This window comes from Heterodontus francisci, chromosome 39 (genome assembly GCF_036365525.1).
Source record: "Heterodontus francisci isolate sHetFra1 chromosome 39, sHetFra1.hap1, whole genome shotgun sequence".
NCBI lineage: Eukaryota > Metazoa > Chordata > Chondrichthyes > Heterodontiformes > Heterodontidae > Heterodontus > Heterodontus francisci.
Genome location: NC_090409.1, coordinates 14,112,341 through 14,135,236, shown reverse-complemented (window position 1 = coordinate 14,135,236; position 22,896 = coordinate 14,112,341).

Genomic DNA, 22,896 nt, shown 5'->3' with positions numbered 1-22,896 from the left:
GTAAAAGTACCCGTGTACAAGAGGCCCTGCACAATAATAGAGTGGACAACTGGTCGTGCACAAGTAACATTGTCCTTCAGGATAGGATATTGCTTACAAGGGTGGTGGTAGGGAGCGGGTGGGGAGGGGGCGCTTTAAAGTGATCCTCGCCTTCTATGTGTCCACAGTCATGTTTGGATCTAGCAAACGCAGGGATCTGCTGCTCAATGATTGACATTACCCGCTGGTCAGAGTGTGTAGGGAATGCATACAGGCAAGCCTTTTTAATCACAAATACTGAATGCGCATCCCATACTTTGATCACTTCTCTTCCTCCTGTCCCAAACCAAATACATCTCTGATAATAATCAGCAACAGCTCCCGTTGTTTCAAACATCACTTCCCAAAAGGCCACGTTCGTCCCTCATACATAAACAAAGGTTCATTGACTGATATGATAGTTTGTTCAACCGAAAGATCCATAAGTGATCCCAAATATGCCACAGCTTGAGCTCCGGTTACCCCTGTAATAGAAAAGCAACCCTTCCTCGCTGCAGCCTGGTGTTCAGGGTATGGGGATTGAATGATGGTCACGGAGGATCCAGTGTCCACAAGCATCATTTGCAGTCTGTCCCCAGGTTGCAACACAGGTACCACTGGATATCCGTTCGCATCTTGTCTGAACCCCACTAAATGAGGGGCCTCATCCCATCAGATCAGGTTATTTGCCTGCCCTTGGGGTGGGTGGCAAGGTGTTTGTGCCATTGTTTTGCTGTCCTATTGTGTGGAAATGAATGTCTGCAATCCGGTGGACAATTTATCGAGGATGCGAATTGCTCCAGCAGCCACCGTTTCCAAATTATTTACTATTTAGCTTCAAGGGCATTTGGTCCCTGGGATGAATAGAGAAGAGGGTCAGTCCATGATCTCGGCCACCCAGCATTAGATCACAGGCCTCGTGCCCCCAGACGTTACAGTAGTTCAGGGGCTCTACAATTCCCAGCTAAATGTCCTGTTCCACCACAATGGTGACATGGCCCCATGCTTCTAAATACAGGGGCTGAAGGGGTAATTGTGGGTCCTTCTGCAGTTCAAACGGGGTTATAATTGAAAGTGGTGGAATTATTGCTGGAGTTGCTAAAGGGACCAAAATGGTGAGATTATTTCTGGGCAATTTATCCGATGTATGCCTTAATGGTCTGTGTTTGTTTTTTGTGTGATACAAAAATTATAGACCTATCAAAGCGAGAAATATCATGAGGTATGAAGTGACATTTGACATGAATTAATTATTTTGATCATTACGTGCAGGTATTAGTATTGGTAATTACATTGTTTCAACTTTTAGCAATAAGGAAAATAAATATGTTTTTTTTAGCATTAAATATTCTCTGTTTATGCACGAATAAGTGCTAAGAAAGATCACCCCACATCAGGCACTCCTGGGTCAGGTACATCATGATCAGAAGGATATTAAAGCAGTCTTTCTTTTCCCCAAAATACATTTGGACCCCAATTTCGTGTGTGTGTCCGGCTGCATGACTAGCGAAGGCTAGGCTCAGGGTTCTCCATGTTCTTGTGTACCTACAACAAACACATTGTTTTATGGTAGTATAATGTTTCCTTTTCTGCATCAGCTATCTTTATGGTTTCTGAAAATATTTGCCAACTTAATACCCAATAATGATTAAGTCTGTGCTTGTGAAGTAAGAACTGTGTTAAAACTGAAAAAAAAAATGTTTTATTAAGCACCTTACAAATACAGAGAAAGTAAAGACTTCTGCTGCATCATAGTGAATTGAACTCCAGTCCAGTATGCTTAAGCACAGTGCTCTGTTCCAGGGATCACCTGAGGACTGAGATTCCAATAGATCCACCTTGCTGCCCCAAGTGAAATAGAGTTGAATTCCAAGCTATACATGGAGTAAGCTGAAGAACCCATCCCAGTTCCTGTGACAACAAGATTTACATGATTTGAGGTAGTTAGACAACACCCCAGTCTACTGTAGGATATTGTAGTGGAGTGATGCTGCTCCTTAGTTTGGGCAAATACTGGCCTATAGAACAGCGCCAATGGAACTTACACCGGCTGTTAGCTGCGAACTGTTCCATTGAGACTGCATTAAAGTCAAGTAGGTAGAATTCACAAGTTAGCCTGGAGAATCCACCAGACTTAATCCCTTGATGTAATGGTGCATGGGTGGAATTCTTGCTTGCTTCCTACCAACCAGAATTCAAAGTGGTAATTTACAGAGGATGGAAGATTGGTTGTGCTGGGCTGAACTCCAGATTACAGCCTCCATCAGGCGCTCTGCCTAACCTCCACTCTGGACCTTGGTCTTAAGTTTATTTCCATTTAGGATTCTAAGCCAATTCAGCTCATTTCACAAGAGATACAGCACCCCAAAGGTTCCTTTGTAAGATATTAGTGTGAACATTTGGGCATTTGCTTGAAAGAAAAAAATGACCTTGAATTATCGGTTGCATTGTGGTATGTGTGATGTATCCTTCTAAATGCTTCAGTGTTATGTAATTTTTCATACATCCACAGGAGTCTTATAGAAGGTGTGGATTACTCTATATTTGCCACCCCAAATTACCACTGAAAATTAATTTGCTTACCAACAAAAGAATCACAAGTATAATATTTCTTCAACATTTTTTTTAACATAGATGATGTGATGATGACAGAGTATGGCTTTTTTGACGACTGATAAAGGCATATTGCTGATGGACACAGCGGGAGTTTTACCCATGCTACAGCAGATTGAGAAATGAATAATGTTGACATTGAGTAACAAAATAAGACTTCAATTTCCCAAGACTGAAATACGTTGCTCAAAATTTTTTAAAAAATCATGGAATTATAATACCTTACAACAGACAGGGAGTCCATTTTGGCTCATTGTGTTTGTGCTACCTCTTTCAGAAAGCTATCCAATTAGCCTCTCACACTGGTCTTTCTCCATAACCCCGCAGATTCTTCCTTTTTAAATATATATCTAATTCCCTTTTGGAAAATTGCGACTGAAAATGCTTCCACTCCCCTTTCAGACAGTACATTATAGATCAATACAATTTATTGCCTAAAAATAAAGTCTTCTTCCCTCTGGTTCCTTTGTCAATGACCGTGTGCTCCAGTTATCAACTCCCTTGCTAGGGGACACTAAAGCAAAGTTCTACAGATGCTGGAAATACTCAGTAGGGCAGGTAGGTTTCAGGCCTGTGACAGTGGCAACAGTTTAACTTTATCTATGCTATCAAAAGCTTTTAAACATTTTTGAACACCTATTAATTCTCAATTAACGGTTTTTGATGTAAGAGCAGCTAACCCAGCTTCTGCATTGGGAACCGTAGAAAGGTAATAATGTTACAGGACTTGTAATTCAACAGCCTGGATGAAAGCTGTGAAGACATGTGTTCAAATGGTAGCTGGAGGAATTTAAATTCAATTAATTAAGCAAATTTGGAATTCAAAAAAATATAGTCTTTTTAATGATGGCAATGAAACTACCGGATTTTTGTAAAAACCCATCCTGGTCATTGATGTTCTTTAGGGAAAGAAATCTGCCGTCCTTACCTGGTCTGGCCTACATGTGACTCCAGAGCCACAGCAATGTGGTTGAATTTTACCTGCCTTCAGAAATGGCCCAAAGGCCCTTTTAAAGTCCTCCTCACTAACATCTGGAGACTTATACCAAAATTGGGAGAGCTGTTCCCACAGACTAGTCAAGCAACAGCTTGACATATTCATAGTCACAGCAAATTTCCCAGACTGCTCCAGCAACCTCTATCAGCGCAGATCCACCGGAGGCAGCGGACACAGCAATATACAGTCGGGAAAGAGTGGCGCTGCGTGTCCTCAACATTGTCTCTCGCCCCCATAAATTCTCGTGGCATCAAGTCAAACATGGGCAAGGAAACTAAGTGCGAAGCAGGGAGTTTGGTAAGTTAGTGAATTTTAAGGGTTAATCTCTCAAGACTAGTTTTTGTTTTGTTTACATCTAACGATTAATTGAAATTCCTTTTTCTGTTCAGCGATAAGTTAGGTTTCTTGCAGTTTTAAACAGGGATATACTAACACTCTGAGAGTAGCTGTAGCTTGTTAATTATGTAGCTAGCTTAAACTGGTGTCTGAGCTTTAGCTGAGCTCTAGGAGGGCTGACACAGCATTACTTTCAGAGTATAAATTGAGGGGACTCTCAGTGTTGCTTGTTTGCACTGAGTGCTGCTGGATGGCACAGAGTGTGAAGGAGGGAATTTGGTAATTGAGGAAGAAGGGGGAACTATAAATTAAGAAGAAGATAAATGTGAGTGCACCGAGTATAAGGTGGGAGTTTGGTGCATGAGGGAGGGGCTCCGTTCTTTCTTTCTTTCTTCTACCTTTTGTCCAGTATCTGCCCCTCCCTTCAGTACAGGGGAAGAGGTTGATTGGTGAGTAACTGGTAAGTTATTTTACTGCTCATTGTAATAAAAAGTTTTTAAAGTTACATTATGGCAGGTCAGCTCAGCCAAGTGGAATGTATGTACTGTGGTATGTGGGAAGTCATGGATGCTCCACGTATCCTAGATGAACACATCTACAGGAAGTGTCACTGGCTGCAGAAGCTTGAGCTCCGGATTTTGGAAATCGAGCGGCAGCTGGAGTCACTGTTGTGCATCCGTGAGGCAGAGGACTATGTGGATAGCATGTTTAGGGAGATGGCCACACCACAGGTCAGGAGAAGGCAGGCAGAGAGGGAATGGGTGACACCAGGCAATCTAAGAGAATCAAGCAGGCAGTGCAGGAGTCCCCTGAGTCTATCTTGCTTGCTAATTGGTTTTTCATTTTGGACACTGGTGAGAATGATGGTTCCTTGCGGACTGCAGTCAGAACAAAGTCCGTGGCACCACAAGTGGCTCAGCTGCACAGGAGGTGAGCAGGAAGAGTGGAAGAGCAATAGTGATAGGGGATTCGATAGTCAGGGGATAAGACAGGTGTGTCTGTGGTAGTAAACGTGACTCCAGGATGGTGTGTTGCCTCTCTGGTGCCAGGGTCAAGGATGTCATGGAGCAGTTGCAGGACATCCGTCCAGGGGAGGGCGAACAGTCAGAGGTCATGGTCTACATTGCTACAAATAACTTTGGTAGGAAGAGTGAGCAGGCAGTCAGAGAGGGGATGGGTGACACCAGGCAGTCTAACTTAGGTCGTGAAAGCTGATTTGAGGGAGTTAGGAAAAAAATTAAAAATCAGGACCACCAAAGCAGTATCTCAGAATTACGTGCGAGTGAGCATAGGAATAGGAGGATTGATCAATTCAACATGTGGCTGTAGAATTGGTGTAGGAGGGAGGGCATCATATTTCTGAGGCACTGGGACGGGTTCTGGGGCAGGTAGTACCTGTACAAGATGGACAGGCTACACATTAACAGGACCAGGACTAACATCTGCGTGGGGAGGTTTACTAGTGCTGTTGGGAGGGTTTAAACTAGCGTGTCAGAGAGTTGAGAACCTGAGGGGTATCTAAAATTGGAAGGAAGTAAAGCTGGTAACAGGAGGTAGAAAAGTAGCAAGTGAGATTAGAAGGCAGGTGAAGGAAAAGAGAGCATCAACTAGGTTTACAATGCAGAATGTCAAGAAGACAAGATTAAGGGCACTCTACCTGAATGCACGCAGAACTTGCAACAAGGTAGATGTCTTAAAAGCCCAATTAGAGGTATGATCCAATTGCCATAACAGAAACGTGACCAAGACTAGGAACTGAGTATTCAAGGATATTCGACATTTAGGAAGGGCAGGCAAAAAGGAAAAGGAGGTGGTGTTGCGCTGATAATAAGGGATGGGATCAGTACATTAATAAGGGAGAATCTCAGATCAGAAGAACAAAATGCGGAATCTGTTTGGCTTGAGCTAAGAAACAGCAAGGGGAAGCAAACATTGGTAGCAGTTGTATCTAGGCCACCAAATAATCTTGGTAGTGTGGGGCATGCTATTAATCAGGAAATTAGAGAAGCATGTAGCATGAGTAATACAGCAATCATGGGTGACCTCAATATGCATATAATAGACTGAGTAAACCGAATGAGCATTAATCCTGCGGAGGACGAGATTCTGGAGTGAGTCAGGGACGGTTTTCTGGAGCAGAATGTCGAGGAACCAACTAGCGAACAGGCTATTTTATATCTAATATTATGTAATGATAAAGGACTAATTAATCATCTTGTTGTAAAAGAACGTTTCGGGATATGTGGCCATAATATGAAAGAATTTTACATTATGTTTGAAAGTGAGGTAGTTCAATCTGAAGCCAAGGTGTTCAATTTGAACAAAGGAGATTATAAAGGTATGAGGGGCAAACTGGCTGAGGTGGATTGGGAAAATACATTAAAAGGTACGACAGTACATAAATTGCCCCTCGTATAGGCAGGTGGTAGGGGAATTGATGGAAGGTGGGGATATGAGAGGGTAATGGGATTAATGTAGGATTAGTATAAATGGGTGGTTGATGGTCAGCACAGACTCGGTGGGCCTAAGGGCCTGTTTCGGTGCTGTATCTCTAAATAAATAAATAGGTCTTGTTGCTTGTGAGCACAAACTTCTTCAGCATGTGCGAAGTTCTGAATGATACTGAACATTGTTCAATCATCAGCGATCATCCCCTGTTCTTACCTTATGAAGGTTTTTTTCTTAATTCGTTCATGGGGTGCGGCCATCACTTGCAAGGCCAACATTTATTGCCCATTCACAATTGCCCTTGAGAAGGTGGTGGTGAGCTGCCTCTTGACCGGTGGAGTCCATGTGGGGTAGGTGCACCCACAGTGCTGTTCGGAAGAGACTTCCAGGATTTTGGCCCAAGGACAGTGATGGAACTGTGGTATAGTTCCAGGTCAGGATGGTGTATGGCTTAGAGGGGAATCTGCAGGTGGTGGTGTTCCCATGCATCTGCTGTCCTTGTCCTTCTAGGTGGTAGAGAGCACGGGTTTGGAAGGTGCTGTTGAGGGAGCCTTGATGCGTCTTTGATGAAGCAGCTGAAGCTGTTTGGGCCTAGGACACTATCCTGAGGAACTCCTGCAGCAGTGTCCTGCGACTGAGATGATTGAACTCCAACAACTAATTTGTTTGTGTTTTTATTTCTTCATCTATTCCCTGTCTTAGTTTCCAGAATCATAACACGGCTGGGGGCATTTTTGGAGATGCGATTTATTTGATACTTTTTCAACGGAAACCCAGACAGACTGATTGAAATTGTATTTTGAATCCGATTGCTGATCCTGTGTTTTCCTGTTCTATTTTGTTCGGCTTGCACATTCTCAGTGGAGAAGACAGAGGGAGGGAGGAAACATCCTGTTGCAGACACACATTAACTGTATCAGCAAATTTCTTGAGAAGGAAAGACTTGCATTTCTGCAGAGCTTTTCATGACCAAAGGCCGTCCAGAAGCGCTTTACAACCAATGAAGTACTTTTGAAGTATAGTCACTGTTGTAATGTAGGAAATTGCTAAACTTTCGAACGGTTTGTTCTACATTGTCAGACGTCCTCATACAGGCAAAGTGTTACGGGAGCACATGTGTGGCTCTGTGATGCAATAGATAGTTTGTTGGACTTCTACCTTAACAAGAGGTAAGTAATTCAAATATTGTGTGTTTGAACCACACCAGAGTCATTTTTTCGATCAATTTCTCTATCCACAGATGCTACCTGACCTGCTGAGTATTTCCAGCATTGGCAGATCTTATATTAGAGTGAGCGATGCATGGCCAGTTCCTCTCTGTCCTTCCTAACCTTCCAGTGCTTTCTGTAAGATAGCGGTTTTCATGTTTGCTTTATACGTGGAAAGTTCTCACTTCATTTCCAGATGACAACAGTATAGAATCATAGTCTGATCCACCCACCAGCTGAAAAGTCAAGAGTGAGCCTGCCTCCGCCGGCCAGGGGAGCCATGCTGGGATTTTTCGCTCCGCAGGCCCTGGATTGGCTTTGGGTGGGACTTCCACCTCCTTGATGCAGGAAACACTGCCTAATGGAGCTGCCGACCAATCAGCGCAGCCAATCTTAGTCCCAGCAGCGCCACCGGGAGTAGTGGCCACTACTGGGACTACACATAACCATCGCAGGCAAAGTGAAGGATGGCCTTCAGGTACGTTTTCGGAGCCTCGCCGGTGACAAACGGCTGGCCCGGTCGGGCAAGGGGCGGGCCGATTAAGGAGGCAGAGGGAGTGTTGTGCTGTGGGGGCGATAGGGGCTTTTGGGAAGCCCTCCATGAGGCAGGGGTTGCCCAATCAGGAGAGCACCTTCCCCCCCAACCACAAGAAGGCCGCCAGGTTTTACCAGACTGTCACAAGGATCAGTGCTCGAGCCTTAGCTATTTACACTCTGTATTAATGACTTAGACAAACAGATAGAGAGCAATGTATCCATGTTTGCTGATGATACAAAGCTAGGTGTGAAAGTAAGGTGAGAGGAGAACACAAAGAGGCTGTAAAGAGATGTAGACGGGCTGTGAGAGGTAGCAACGAGGAGGCAGATGGAATATAATGTGGGGAAGTGGGAGGTTATTCACTTTGTTCGTTAGAATAGAGAAACAGATTGTTTTAAAGCATGAAACTTCTGAATGTTGATCTTCAGGAAGACGTGGATGCACACTTTATAGGAACATGGCAATTTAGCATGAAATTAGGAAGGCAAATTGTGTATTGGCCTTTATTGCAAGGGGATTGGAGTATACGAATAAGGAAGTCTTGATACACCTGTGTAGGTCTTTGGTGCGACCACACTTGAAGTATTTTGAAAAATCGGCTCTCTATATCGAAGGAACGAAGTACCTGCCTCGGACGCAGTCCAAAGAAGCTTCAGTAGATTCGTCCCTAGGATGGCAGGAATTTTCCCATGATGAGAGGCTGAGTAAATTGAGCCTACACTCTCTGAAGATAATATGAAGGAGAGGTGATCTCATGTCTAGGTTCTGCTAGGGCCACTCGACTCCTGACTTCATTGCAGCCTTGGTCCAAACATAGACAAAGAGCTGTACTGAAGAGGTGAGGTGCAAGTGAATGCCCTTGACATCAAGGCAGCATGTGGCTCAGTATGGCATCAAGGACCCCTGGCAAAATTGAAGTTAATAGGGTTTGGAGGGAAAGCTCTTCACTGGTTAGAGTCATACTTAACACAAAGGAAAATGGTTGTAGTTGCCGATCATCATGGAGGTCAATCATCTCAGCCCCAGGAAATCGCTGCGGGAGTTCCTCACGATAGTGCCCTCGGCCCCAACATCTTCATCTGCTTCATTAATGACACATGAAGGCTCCTTCAACAGCACCTTCCAAACGTGAGACCTCTACCAAATAGAAGGACAAGGACAACAAATGTATGGGAACACCATCACCTACAGGTTCCTCTCCAAGCCACACACCATCCTGACCTGGAGCTATATCAAAGTTCCTTCACTATCCTTGGGTCAAAATCCTGGAAGTCACTTCCTAACATCACTATGGGTGTACCTAAACCCTCATGGACTTCAGCGGTTCAAGAAGGCAGCTCACCACCACCTTCTCAAGGGCAATTAGGGATGGGTAATAAATGTTAGCCTGGCCAGTGATAGCCACAACCCATGAAAGAATTAAAAAAAATACCTTCAAAAGATAAAAACTAGGGATGTTCGCTGATGATTGTACAATGTTCAGTATCACTCACAACCCCTCACACGCTGAAGATGTTTGTGTTCACATGCAGCAAGACCTGGACAACTATGAGTCTTGGGCTGGGAAGGATCAAGTAACATTCGACCACTCAAGTTTCAAACACTGAAAATCTCCAGCAAGAGAGAATCTAACCACTTCACCATGACATTCATGTGCATGTCCACAGGTCCCTGAAGGTCAGGTAGATAGATTGGTAAACAGGGCCAATGGAATGCTTTCCTTTATTGGCAGATGTACAGTATTCAAAAGCAATGACGTAATGCTGGAACTGCATAAAACTCTGGTTAGGCCACAGCTGGAGTATTGCGTAAAGATCTTGTCACCACATTACAGGAAGGTCATAATTACTCTGTAGAGAGTACAGAGGAGATTTAAAAGAATGTTGCCAAGTTTTAAAAGTTGCAGCGATGAGGAAACATTGGATAGACTAGGATTGTTTACTTTAGAACCGAGGAGGCTGAGGGATGACTTAATTGAGGTGTACAACATTATGAGGGGCATCGATAGAGTAGACAGAATGGACTTGTTTCCCATAGCAGAGTGGTCAATTGCCAGGGAGCACAGATTTAAGGTGATTTGTAGAAGTATTAAAGGAGACATGAGGATTTTTTTTTTCACCCAGAGGACTGCTCTATAATGGAGCAGATTTTTTCCAGTCAGCTGGTAGAACCAGATCTCTTCCTTTATTTAGCTTTTCTACTGCTCATGCTCACAGCAAAGGCTGTGGAGCGGTGTTCAAACTGACCGTACGTGACCAGGAAGTCCTCCTCAGATTAGTTCATTGTCAAGACCTCGTGCAATGATTGGATGATCATGTCAGTCATTAGATGTTTCTTCTTCTTCCATGGCCTCCTTGTCTCGAGGACAATGGGTAAGCACCTAGAGGTGGTTTGCGAAGCAGCGCCTGGAGTGGCTATAAAGGCCAATGATAGAGTGACAGACTCTTCCACAGGCGCTGCAGATAAAATTAGTTGTTGGGGCTTTTACACAGTTGGCTCTCTCATTGCACTTCTGTCTTTTTTTCCTGCCAACTGCTAAGTCGCTTCGACTCGCCACTCTTTAGCCCCGCCTATATGGCTGTCCACCAGCTCTGGCGATGACTGGCAGCTACTCCACGACTTGTAGTCAATGTCACAGTACTTCATGTCGCGTTTGCAAATGTCTTTGAAGTGGAGACATGGACGGCCGGTGGGTCTGATACCAGTGATGAGCTCACTGTACAATGTGTCTTTGGGGATCCTGCCATCTTCCATGTGACTCACATGGCCAAGCCAACTCAAGCACCACTGACTCAGTAGGGTGTATATGCTGGGGATGTTGGCTGCCTTGAGGACTTCTGCGTTGGAGATACGGTCCTGCCACCCAATGCCAAGGATTCTCCAGAGGCAGCGAAGATGGAATGAGTTGAGACGTCGCTCTTGGCTGACATATATTTTCCTGGCTTTGCTGCCATAGAGCAATGTACTGAGGGCACAGGCTTGAAACTCTCGGAATTTTGTGTTCTGTGTCAGTGCGCCATTTTCCCACATGCTCTTGGCCAGTCTGGACTTAGCATCGGACGCCTTGCCCATGCGCTTGTTGATTTCTGCATCGAGAGACAGGTTACTGGTGATCGTTGAGCCTAGGTAGGTGAACGCTTGAACCACTTCCAAAGTATGGTCAACGATATTGATGGATGGAGCATTTCTGACGTCCTGTACCCATGATGTTCGTTTTCTTGAGGCTGATGGTTAGGCCAAATTCGTTGCAGGCAGCCGCAATCCTGTTGATAAATCTTCTGTGTGGAATTTCAATGCAGTCACTAGCTTCACGTTCCCAAAATTCCCGCAGGAGTACGTTAACAGGTGTAAATGAGAAGACACTCGTGGGAGTGTTAGCAGTCACTGCAATAACAATTTAACACACAAGCTCAACACCGTGCTGCTACTGACTGTGCTTATTTCACAGACCCCCTGGTGGAGAGTATCTGCAGACACATAGGAGTACAAGGATCTCAGTGTGAGAATCAGTATATTAGGAGAAGAGATCGAAATCGAGGTCAGAGAATAGGGTTTAATGAGGGGATGGAGATGGAGGGAGCATTAGGAATGGTTTCCGAGAGTAAACCTCAGTCTGCTAAAGACATGGCCGCTAATTGTAGCATGGTGGTTATGTTTCTGGTTTAGTGACCAAGTGGTCTGGCCTAATGCTCCAGAAAAAAAAAAACGAGTTCAAAACCATGATAGCTGGGAAATTTAAATTCAGTAAATTAAATAAATCAGGAATAAAAATCTCGTGCAGCTATGGTAACCATGAAACAACAGGACTGCTGCAAAACCGATTTAGTTCACTAATGTCCTAAAGGGGAGGAAATCTGCCATCCTTGTCCAGTCTGGCCTACATATAAGTCCACACCAACGAGAGTGTGGCTGACTCTCAGCTGCCCCTCTGAAATGGCTGAGCAAGACACTCAGTTGTAAAGAAGGTGCAGCAATATCACCTTCTCAAGGGAAATTAGTGATGAGAAATAAATACTGGCCATGCCAGTGATGCAAAGATCACGTGTATGAAGGAACAAATGTGAGTTGAAGAGAGTGGAGGATAGTAAAGTACAACAACAACAAGGTGCATTTATATAACGCCGTTAACATTGCAAAAGATCTCAAATAGATCACGGAGCTATAATCAGACAGAAAATACACTTCAGCCAAGGTAGGAGCTATTCAGCGGAGTCACCATGATCTCAGTCAGAAAGATGTTTGGATGTACTGAAAGGAGGAGAGGACTGGAAGATGGATGGATTAAGGAGGGATTCTAAAACATCAGGCCTAGATGACTGAAGGCACAGTTGACAATTCTGGAGCACAAGCAGCCACAGCACAAGGTATAGAAAAATTGGAGGGTGGAGGTGTTGGGATTTCAGGGCTGGAGGAGGTTACACAAATCGGGTTGGGGAGGGCAGGAAGGATTAAAATATGTGGATGGATAACACTGAGGCACTGGTAGTTGTCGAGAGAGATGGTGTGAAGGGGTAAAGTGGGTGTTGTCAGTGTACATACAACAGCTGATCCCATATCTGCAGATGAAAGATCCAATGGGAAGCTTGTAGATAAGCAGGAAGAGATGCAGCAGGACAGATCCTTGGGAGTTACCAAAGGTGATGAAGAGGAGAAGATATTGCTGGAGATTCTCTGGCTCCAATCAGACGTGTAAGAGTGGGAACAAGCAAGTAAATTCTCACCAAGAGGCCAGTGACAGGGAATGAAGAGGCGATGGATTGGACGAGAGGACAGAGAGTCTGGGATTAACTAATGGATTGAGATTTTCAATGCCTGATGGGATGAGGCAGGGGAGGAGGCTGATGACGTTATGGAGGCAGAAAGAGATGTCTTGTGTGACGGAGAGGATAAGAGATCAGAATCCCTGGACTGGGGTGAATAGGGTTCAGAGGTTACAAAGCATCATACTCAGCCTGAGACAACAACCAGGAGGGGGGATGGAATCAGTGACAAAGGTGAGGAGTTTGTGTTGGGTGGAGGTTTCACGCTTCCCCGTATTTAATTGAAGCAACTTGCAGCTAATGGGAAACAAACTGTTACAGTCTGATAGCACAGAGGCAGTGGAGGGTCGAGAGAGATGGTGGCGAGCTGGAGATAGGTGTCGTCAGCACACATGTGAAAGATGACCCCATGTCTGTAGATGATGTGGCCAGTAGACAACATGTGAAAGAGGAGGGAGTCAGAATGGAAAGTTCAGATACTCCAGAGGTAACGGTGTTACGGTGTTGGTGTGGCAGGAGAAGCCTTTGCAGGAGGTGTTCTGGCTACAATCTGATTAATAAGACTGGAACGAAGCGAGGACAGTCCCACTAAAAAGAGGCTAATGTCAGAGGTATGGCGAGATCACGGGTACATTTACAGGAGGCGGTGGAGATGGGGAGACGTGATGCTGTGGAGGTTTTTAACCCAAGGATAAGAATGTCAACTTTAAGGTGTTGGGGGACTGAGTGCCAATGTGGGTCAGTGAGGGTGATGGTGATGGGTGAGTGGGACTTGCTGAGGGCTGGACATGGACAGCAGAGTTTCAGGTCAGTTGACATTAATGGAAGGTGAAGTTTGGGAGGCCTGTCAGGAGTGAACTGGAGGAATGGAGTCACAAGATGACCCATCTCTAATTTTGCTGGAGCCATGAACCAATTTAGAATGAACAGGTAAACATCTGCAGTGAAATAGCAGAGATAGGAGTGTCAATAGGGCATGTTAAGTATACAACACCTAATTTCACCCACAGTCATTTCTAGGCTATGATCCTGAACGTGGCCTTTAACTATCCCCGTGTCAGAGACTCAAAGTTAACATTTTAACTGGAAAATTGGATGAACAGAGTGAAACGTGTTCGTTTTGCCCTGGAACTGCACATAAATCATTGACATTTATCATTGATTTTACAGGAGTGAACATGGTCAATAGAATTATATGAAAACTCTAAATTAAGTTACTCATTATTGTGGAATCAGTCTGTATAAATACGGCTTTCAGCTTTATTCCTGATGGACGTCTAACTAAGATAATGCCCTGGACATTGAGATATTTGTGTTTTATCCAACTCATTATTTACATCAGAGTCAAAGCTGCTGATGTAATTTGTTAGTTCAAGTGATTGTAACCAATAGTAATGATCAGGAGTTTAACCGTGTCACAGGGGACTTATTCACTGTATAAATAAGGACCCATTCGAATGGATCAGCTCACAGTGCCTGCCAGAGCTGTAAGTTCCAAACCAACAGAAATCACTACTTCTCACAGAAATGGGATTTTCACTATTCCATCAGATGCAAATTAACACATTCATCACCCACATGCACATACTCACAGACGCCGAATATAGATTGATTCTCCGGATATGGGTGCCGCTGGTAAAGACAGAAGTAATCGCCTATCCTTAATTCTCCAGAGAGGAGGTGGTTTTTTGGCCTTCCTTCTTGAACAAAGTTGCTTTCTCTTCTGGTGAAGGAGCTCCCACAGTGGCTGAAATTAGGGAGCATCCCACTTGTGCAACCTTCCATGGTTGAATAGTCTGTCAACACTTACTGCCTGTTTTCACAGATGAACACTGAGATACTTGAATTAGGGAAACGAAGGAAGATATGATCAGAACGAAAGGTGATATATTTCGATGCATATCTATTTTAAACAAGCTATAATCTGATTGCTGCAGCTGATGGCCACAAATGCCGCTGGCAATGTTGAAGGAGACGGAAACGATTGGTTCATTCTTGTCTCCTCCCAGATCATCCTCATCAATAATGGTATCGCTGTTCCTCACTTGCTGCCAATTTGTAAGTTGAAGGGCACAGCAAATATTGCAACAAACAAGCTTCGAAACAGCACTGGATTCAATACTGACCGTTCCCAATGAAAGAAAGACAATTCCAAGTTTAAAACCATTAATCCTTTTTTGTAATGTTGCCCAGGTTTGACACTTTTACCCCCAAATCCACTCAGTACGATATGTCACCATGTGGTGCAGCACCATGATGGAGCCCGGCTCCTCCACTCCTGCGAGACAGAAATGGCATGCTGAATAAGAGGTAAATGGGGACGGATAATGGGGAACGGTAAAATAGGGACGGGCAAGTTACACAGGAGTAATGGGGAGGGGGAGGGGCGAGTATGGATACAATAGGTTAGGCATATTGAGTGGGGTGGTGGCAGAGTAATGGGTGAGCACCAATTGGTGGGGAGGGGTGGAGTAATGGGGAGAGGCAATGGGTGGCATGGGGAATAATGGGAGAGGGGCAATGAGGGACTGAGTAATGGGGATGGGCAATGGATTGGTGTGTGGATTGGTGTGAGGGATTATGGAAGGGCAGTGGGTGAGAGCGGGAAAAAATGGGAGGGGATGAAGTAGTGGTGTTTTTCCCCTTACAGGGGGAACCATTAAAATCATGGCTCAGTGGCCCACATGAAGTGATTAAAAGAGCAGGTAAGGTTGATTACTTGATTGACACTTCTGATCCAGTTGTGTCACATCAATATGTCAAGGCAATATTACCACAGGGAGGAGGAGAAGCCAGTTCAGGTATGTCAGGTAATCGGGACTTTTGAGAGGGAAAAGGATAGTGAGGATGAGGAAGAAGGAGGCCGAGGAATTTCTCGGGTTGAATCTCCAACTATTAGATCAGCACATACAGAATAGCTGGGAAAATTGGACAACATGTTTTGGCACTTAGAGGCAAAACAACGTGAAAGCTGAACCAGGTTTTTCACAACGTTTAAAAGAGTTTGCAGGGATAAATCAGGATGTGCAACCTTAACCACACATGATGTGGATGTAGCGGAATCCATTCCTTTAAAGCAACACCCTTAGTGATTAAATCCGGACAAACAGGCACATTAAAAGCAGAATTCCAATATATTCTGGAAAACAACTCGATCGAACTTCGTCAAAGCAGTTTGAGTGCACCAGTCGTTCCAGTACCTCATTCTGACCGGCCAACTCAGTTCTGTATAGATTACAGAAAAGTTAATGTGTTAATGAAGGCAGACTCCTGCACAATTCCGGGTTTAGAAGCCTGAAGCTCCAGAGTAGGCAGTGCCAAGTTTCTTACCAAGATCGACTTCAGTGCTGCACTGTCAGGGGGTCAGTACTGAGGCAGTCTTGCACTGTTCGAGGGTGGAACCGGAGTGAGTGCAAAATGGTCCGAGGGCCAGTACGGAGGTAGTGCTGCACTATCACAGGCTCAGTACCGAGTGACGACTGCACTGACATTGTGTCAGTACTGAGGGAGTGTCGTAGTGTCTGAGGGAGTGTCGTAGTGTCGGAGGGGCAGAGCAGGGGATGTGCCACCCTGTCGGTGGGTCATTACTGAGGGAGTGCCGCACTGTCGGAGGGTCAGTACTGACGGAGTGCCATACTGTCAGAAGGGCAGTACTAAGGGAGTGCCATACTGTCGGAGGGTTAGTACTGAGGGAGTGCCAAACTGTGGGAGGGTCAGTACTGAGGGAGGGCCATATTGATGAGGGTCAGTGCTGAGGGAGTGCCATAATGTTGGAGGGTCAGAACTGAGGGATTGCCACACTGTCGGATGGTCAGCAATGAGGGAGTGCCACGCTGTCGGAGGGTCAGTACTGATGGAGTGCCGCACTTTCAAAGGGTCAGTACTGAGGAAGTGCCATACTGTCGGATGGTCATTACTGAGGGAGTGCCGCACTGTCGGAGGGTCAGTACTGAGGGAGTGCCACACTACTGGAAGGTCAGTACTGAGGCAGTGCCGTACTATCAGAGGGTTAGTACTGAGGGAAAGCCACACTTTAGGAGGGTCAGTACTGAGGGATTGCTGCACTGTCGGAGGGTCAGTATTGAGGGAGTGCCGAACTGTTGGAGGGACAGTACTGAGAAGGTGTTGCACTGTCGGTGGATCAGTACTGAGGGAGTTCTGCACAGTCGGATAGTCGGTACAGAGGGAGTGCCGCACGGTCGGAGGGTCAGTACTGTGGGAGTGCCTTAATGTCGCAGGGTCAGGGCTGAGGGAGTGCCATATTTTCAGTAGGTCAGTACTGAGGGAGTGCCACACGGTGGGAGGGTCAGTAATGAGGGAGAGCCGTACTGTCGGAGTGTCGGTACTGAGGGGGTTCCGCACTGTCGGAGGGTCAGAACTGAGGGAGTGCCATACTGTCCGTGGGTCAGTACTGAGGGAGTGCCATACTGTCGATGGTCAGTACTGAGGGAGTGCCATACTGTCGGAGGGTCAGCACCGAGGGATGGTCATACTGTCGGAAGGTCAGTACTGAGGGTGTGCTGCACTGCTGAAGGGTCAGTACTGAGGGAAAGCAAGACTGTCGGAGGGTCAGTACTGAGGGAGTGCCATACCATCGGAGGGTTAGCACTGAGGGATTGCCGCATCTGTCGGTGGGTCAGTACTGAGGGATTGCCATACTGTCGGAGGGTCACTACTGAGGGAGTGCCATACTGTCCGAAGGTCATTACAGAGGGAGGGCCATACTGATGTTGGATCAGGACTGAGTGAGTACCATACTGTTGGAGGGTCAGTAGAGAGGGAATGCCGCACAGACGGAGGGGGCAGTACTGAGGGAGTGCTGCACTTTTGGAGCGTCACTACTGAGGGAGTGCTGCACTGTTGGAGCGTCAGTACTGAGGGAGTGCCTTAATATCGCAGGGTCAGGGCTGAGGGAGTGCCATATTTTCAGTAGGTCAGTACTGAGGGAGTGCCATACTGCCGATGGTCAGTACTGAGGGAGTGCCATACTGTCGGAGGGTCAGCACCGAGGGTTGGTCATACTGTTGGAAGGTCAGTACTGAGGGTGTGCTGCACTGCTGAAGGGTCAGTACTGAGGGAAAGCAAGACTGTCGGAGGGTCAGTACTGAGGGAGTGCCATACCATCGGAGGGTCAGCACTGAGGGATTGCCGCATCTGTCGGTGGGTCAGTACTGAGGGATTGCCATACTGTCGGAGGGTCACGACTGAGGGAGTGCCATACTGTCCGAAGGTCATTACAGAGGGAGGGCCATACTGATGTTGGATCAGGACTGAGGGAGTGCCATACTGTCGGAGAGTCAGTAGAGAGGGAATGCCGCACAGACGGAGGGGGCAGTACTGTGGGAGTGCTGCACTTTTGGAGCGTCACTACTGAGGGAGTGCTGCACTGTTGGAGCGTCAGTACTGAGGGAGTGCCATTCTATCGGAGGATCAGTACTGAGGGAGTGCCATACTGTCGGAGGATCAGTACTGAGGGAGGGCCATAATTTCGGAGGGTCAGTACTGATGGAGTGCCATACTGTCGAAGGGTCAGTACTGAGGGAGTGCCATACTGATGGAGGGTCAGTACAGAGGGAGTGTCATGCTATTTTTGGGTCAGTGCTGAGGGAGTGCCATAGTGGTGGAGGGTCAGTACTGAGGGAGTGCTGCACTTTTGGAGGATCAGTACAGGGGGAGTGCTGCACTGTTAGAGGTTCAGTGCTGAGGGAGTGTTTCACTGCAAGAAAGTCGGTACTGAGGGAGTGCTGGACTGTCAGAGGATCAGTACTGAGCGAATGCTGCACTGTCAGATGGTCAGCATTGAGGGAATGCTGCACTCACAGAGTGTCAATACTGAGGGAGCGCTTCACTGTTTTGAGTCAGTACTGTTGGAGAAAATCCAGATTATGCCCAATTGTTGAACAAATTCTCCGGACTCAGACGTTGAGAATAAACACTTTATTGCATGATATCATGGGGTGCGCACCTTTCCTAAAGGCGGTCCAGTGCTACTCCAAAGAGCTACAGATCGCCGTGGACTTATATAGTATAGAAGAGGCAGGGCTAACAGTTTCACAATTAAGTATACACCACAGGACAACCAGAAGACCGCCTACAGCTCTGTGCCCTTTGCAAAGTCCGAGCTCAGTAAAGCGTTAGTTCGAGCAGAACAAGCTATTGTTCCCTATTCAACATACACCCTCTGGATACTATATCTGGCCGTTACTTCTGGCTAGGTTGCACAAACATGATAAAAGCGAAAGAGCCAGCCACGAACAGTCTGCGTTCACTTCCCCAAAATCCATCATGAGCTTGGTCTCGTCCTAAGACAGTTGGTTGTGGTTAGATTAGCTACAAGCTGTGTCCTGTTTTTCTGCTTCTACAAAGTTAAGTAATAATAAGCAAAGCTCAGCAAAATTCTCCAACAATCCCTCCTTTTATCATACCATGATAACCCAGCATCATCATGAGTAGTGGGGAGAGGTAGGGGGCTTAAAGTAGTAATTGAAGTAAAATATCTTTTCCTGCCATCGCGCTGTACCACCCGCAAGGCCAAGCTCGCAATGCATGATTGATTAATCTCAGTTTAAATGTCCCCATAAACTCTGTTCTTAAAATTCTAAAATTCTGTTCTCGCAGTCCCCTCTTGATGCTTCAAAACCCTTTTCGGAATCCTTCCCTTGATCCCACCGAGGTGCCTTTAATGGTCTCTATTTGTCTCGAAACAGCCTTCAACACCCGGAGGGGTCGCACTCAATATGTCGCCTGCATATATCACAAGGGGGCAGCGGGAACTCTGTAAAGGCATAAGATTTGCAGGGGCTTCAAATACTTGCTTACAAAATAAAAGGGTGGAACACTTGTACATTTACCATCTCATTTAAGCATCACTGTTACATCATCGATTGTACAAACATAACACAATTTCATGCTTAAGGTACATTGATCATTCATTAGCTCACTTTAAGTATATATGAAAAGGTTATACAATTACCCCTTTTATGGCATAACTAATTGTCCCTCCTTTTACAGAGTAAGGTCGAACACTAATTGCTTTTCGGGTACCTGTCTAACCTGTGTTCATACATCCTCTTGCATTGCCTAATTAATTTCTTAAGTTGCCAAATTAAGTATGTCACATCTAACACCATGATACCCAAAACCACTATCAGGACATGGGAGATAATTCTAAACCAGGGGTGTATCTGCACGTCTCACCCCCACTTCCATAAGTTCTCCTGCCAGGTAGAATCATTTATCCCGTCAATATCATCTTGTAGCTTCTTCGACTGTTATTCCAGATTGTAGTACACTACAGCAATGACTTCTTGCTGCTGTCTCTCTTCACCCAAGCGTGTGAGCAATGGCTGAATAGTATATTCATAGTCCCGGAGGTAATTTGTCAAATCCTCCTTAATACTTTCTGTCACAGTTATCGTTTCTGTCTTTTGTTCATGTATCTGCACCAACTCCATCTTCCCTATTCGGGTTGGTATTTGTGGGTTGAACCAAAATCTACTTTTGCTCACCGGACAAGTCCGGTTATGTCCATATTGGTACTCCTTCACTGTGGTTGTTTAGCAATATCTCCCCTTTCCAATATAGGCCACATGGGTTAGTCCTGACAATGCTTTCCTAGCTTCCCTGGTGCAATTTACAGTCGTATTAAATCCATATTTTGATTCTGCCGTTTTATATTTAGGATGAGGACATATGATCACCTGGTTTTCCAGATTACACTCAGACAATGGACAATGTTGTTCCAATTACCTCTTTTCCCAATTTCCATAACATAGGGTAAAATATCATTATATTTTATGAATTCTTTTCCCCTTATCATTTTCTCATTACCAATTTCCTGTCTCAACAATTGTTACAGTAATACCTTGCACAACTCTCGGGTCTTCTCAGGGCACCAGTCAGGTAGCTGGATATCTGAGAAAATCAATATTACCGGTACCAACTCAAGCTTTACAATATCATATACAATTTTATTCGTTTTTTATTATCGCAATTCTAGTTTCTGGTCCTGTAGTCAATGCAAGGCAAGGGAGACCAGTCACTTGTGGCTGTTGGGTTGTAACCTTACTCGTCGGTAATTCGAATGTGGGGTTAACCGTGGGGTTGGTGCTTCTTGTCTGTTTAATCTCACAACCTGAAATAGGAACAGTCTTTTTTTTTATCTTAGAGCTTTAATATCTTGCGCTAGGGGAGTTCGAGGATTGTCTGCACTCACTTTTGCTCTGTCTCATGCTTTCCCTGTGTTATTACTATTCCCAAATAAGAAACCTTTTCCTTCATTATATCTGCCATTTTCAGCCTAACTTTCACTCTAACCTTCTTGAAGGAAGGTGGAATATCGATGGATTATTATAAAATCCCTGGGAGACACACGTCCAGATGTACTGTTGTCCCTTGAACGGAAACACAAATTTATATTGACTCTTGTGCCAACTGTATGGACCAGAACCCATTGCTAATGTCCAATACAGTAAACCACTGTTTGTTATTTTCTAAATCTTTGATTGTCCTCTTAAATATCAGATACATTTCCCTTTTAGTGCTTTAAATAACCACTCATATCAATGAAATTTTGTTTATTGATTCCAATTTCTTATGCCCAGACTTGGTTGTACTTTTTGTACGTTAAGGACAGAAGTGTTTGCAACTATCTTTCCTTCTCAAGCACTTTGTCTCATTGATAAAGATGCTATGATATTTGATGTCTGCAATTCAGCTTTAAATTCTCAAAGCTGCTGGATCTCTTGTTGTGGCATCAGTTCTCATGTGGCCTTGAAACCTGCCGTCACCTGTGGCTTTGCCCCTGAGCCCAATGGGTTAATTTTTCCAATGCTATCTGTCAACTTAGAAATGTAAAATTTGGCAATGTCCAATATGTATAAATTTGACTCTCAGCAATGCAAAAAGCTGCAGCGGGTTAAGTTCTTTGTTTGTCTCCAAGGGGGCGGAGCAAAACATTCTCAGCTGCGTCACTTTACGAAACCTTTTTTTTCTGATCGAAAAGAGCTACTCTCCACTTTTAATTTTTTTTCTCAATCCTTTTGGTATCCTTAGGGTTTAAAAACAACAAAATCATGTGTAACATTTTCAACTTCAAAGGAAAGCATCTCCATCAGGAAAGACAGCATTTTAGATTAAACTCCAATTGTTTCCAAACTTTTAGTATCTCTTGTAAGAGGTTCCTAATCCAAGGATTTTTATAACAAAGATGATTCCAATTCCAATTCACTGCAATAATATTTAAAAAAGAATCAAAACTGCCAATGTTATATGAGTGAGTCCTCTCTCCGGAACTGAAGACTCCTCCAAAACATAACATAATAAACTTGAAAGTTCATTGTTGCAACAAATGAAATTTCCAGTTCTTCAACTTAAACAGGTCAATCAACCTTAACAGTATTAATTCAATTCAGACTTATTAACTTATAATACTTATTAACTACACACAGAACAGAATAGCACGTGCTTATTTTAAAAGATAGGTAAATTACGTCATTTTCTTGCTCTTTCTTCAGGCGCCTTTTCAAATGACTGTAATAAAACCAAAAACTAAAGAAAAAGTTATTTAACATTCTTACAACAAAAGACTTAACACTAGGAACTTATACAAACTTTAATCTTTCCTATTATCTCCTTTTTTATCCTTTCTTTCCCTTAAAACAATATAACAGTCAGTAAAACATGTCTTCAAATTTAGACTGTAAAATAAAACAATAGCAGAGTTTCCAATTAAAACAACGTTCCAAACCCCAAATTAGATTTCTGCCAGACATCTACAAACCTTCAAGGCTGAAGCTTATCTCTTAGAAAATTGTTCATTGCCTTTTCACAGTTGCAAAACTAATTAAAAATAAAACTTTAACATAAAATATAATTCAGTTTTATATCCCATTCCTGGTGCACAACAATAAATCAAAATGATCACACTCAAAAATCACTTTTCACAATCATTCAATTCCAAACAACTTAATAAAATAA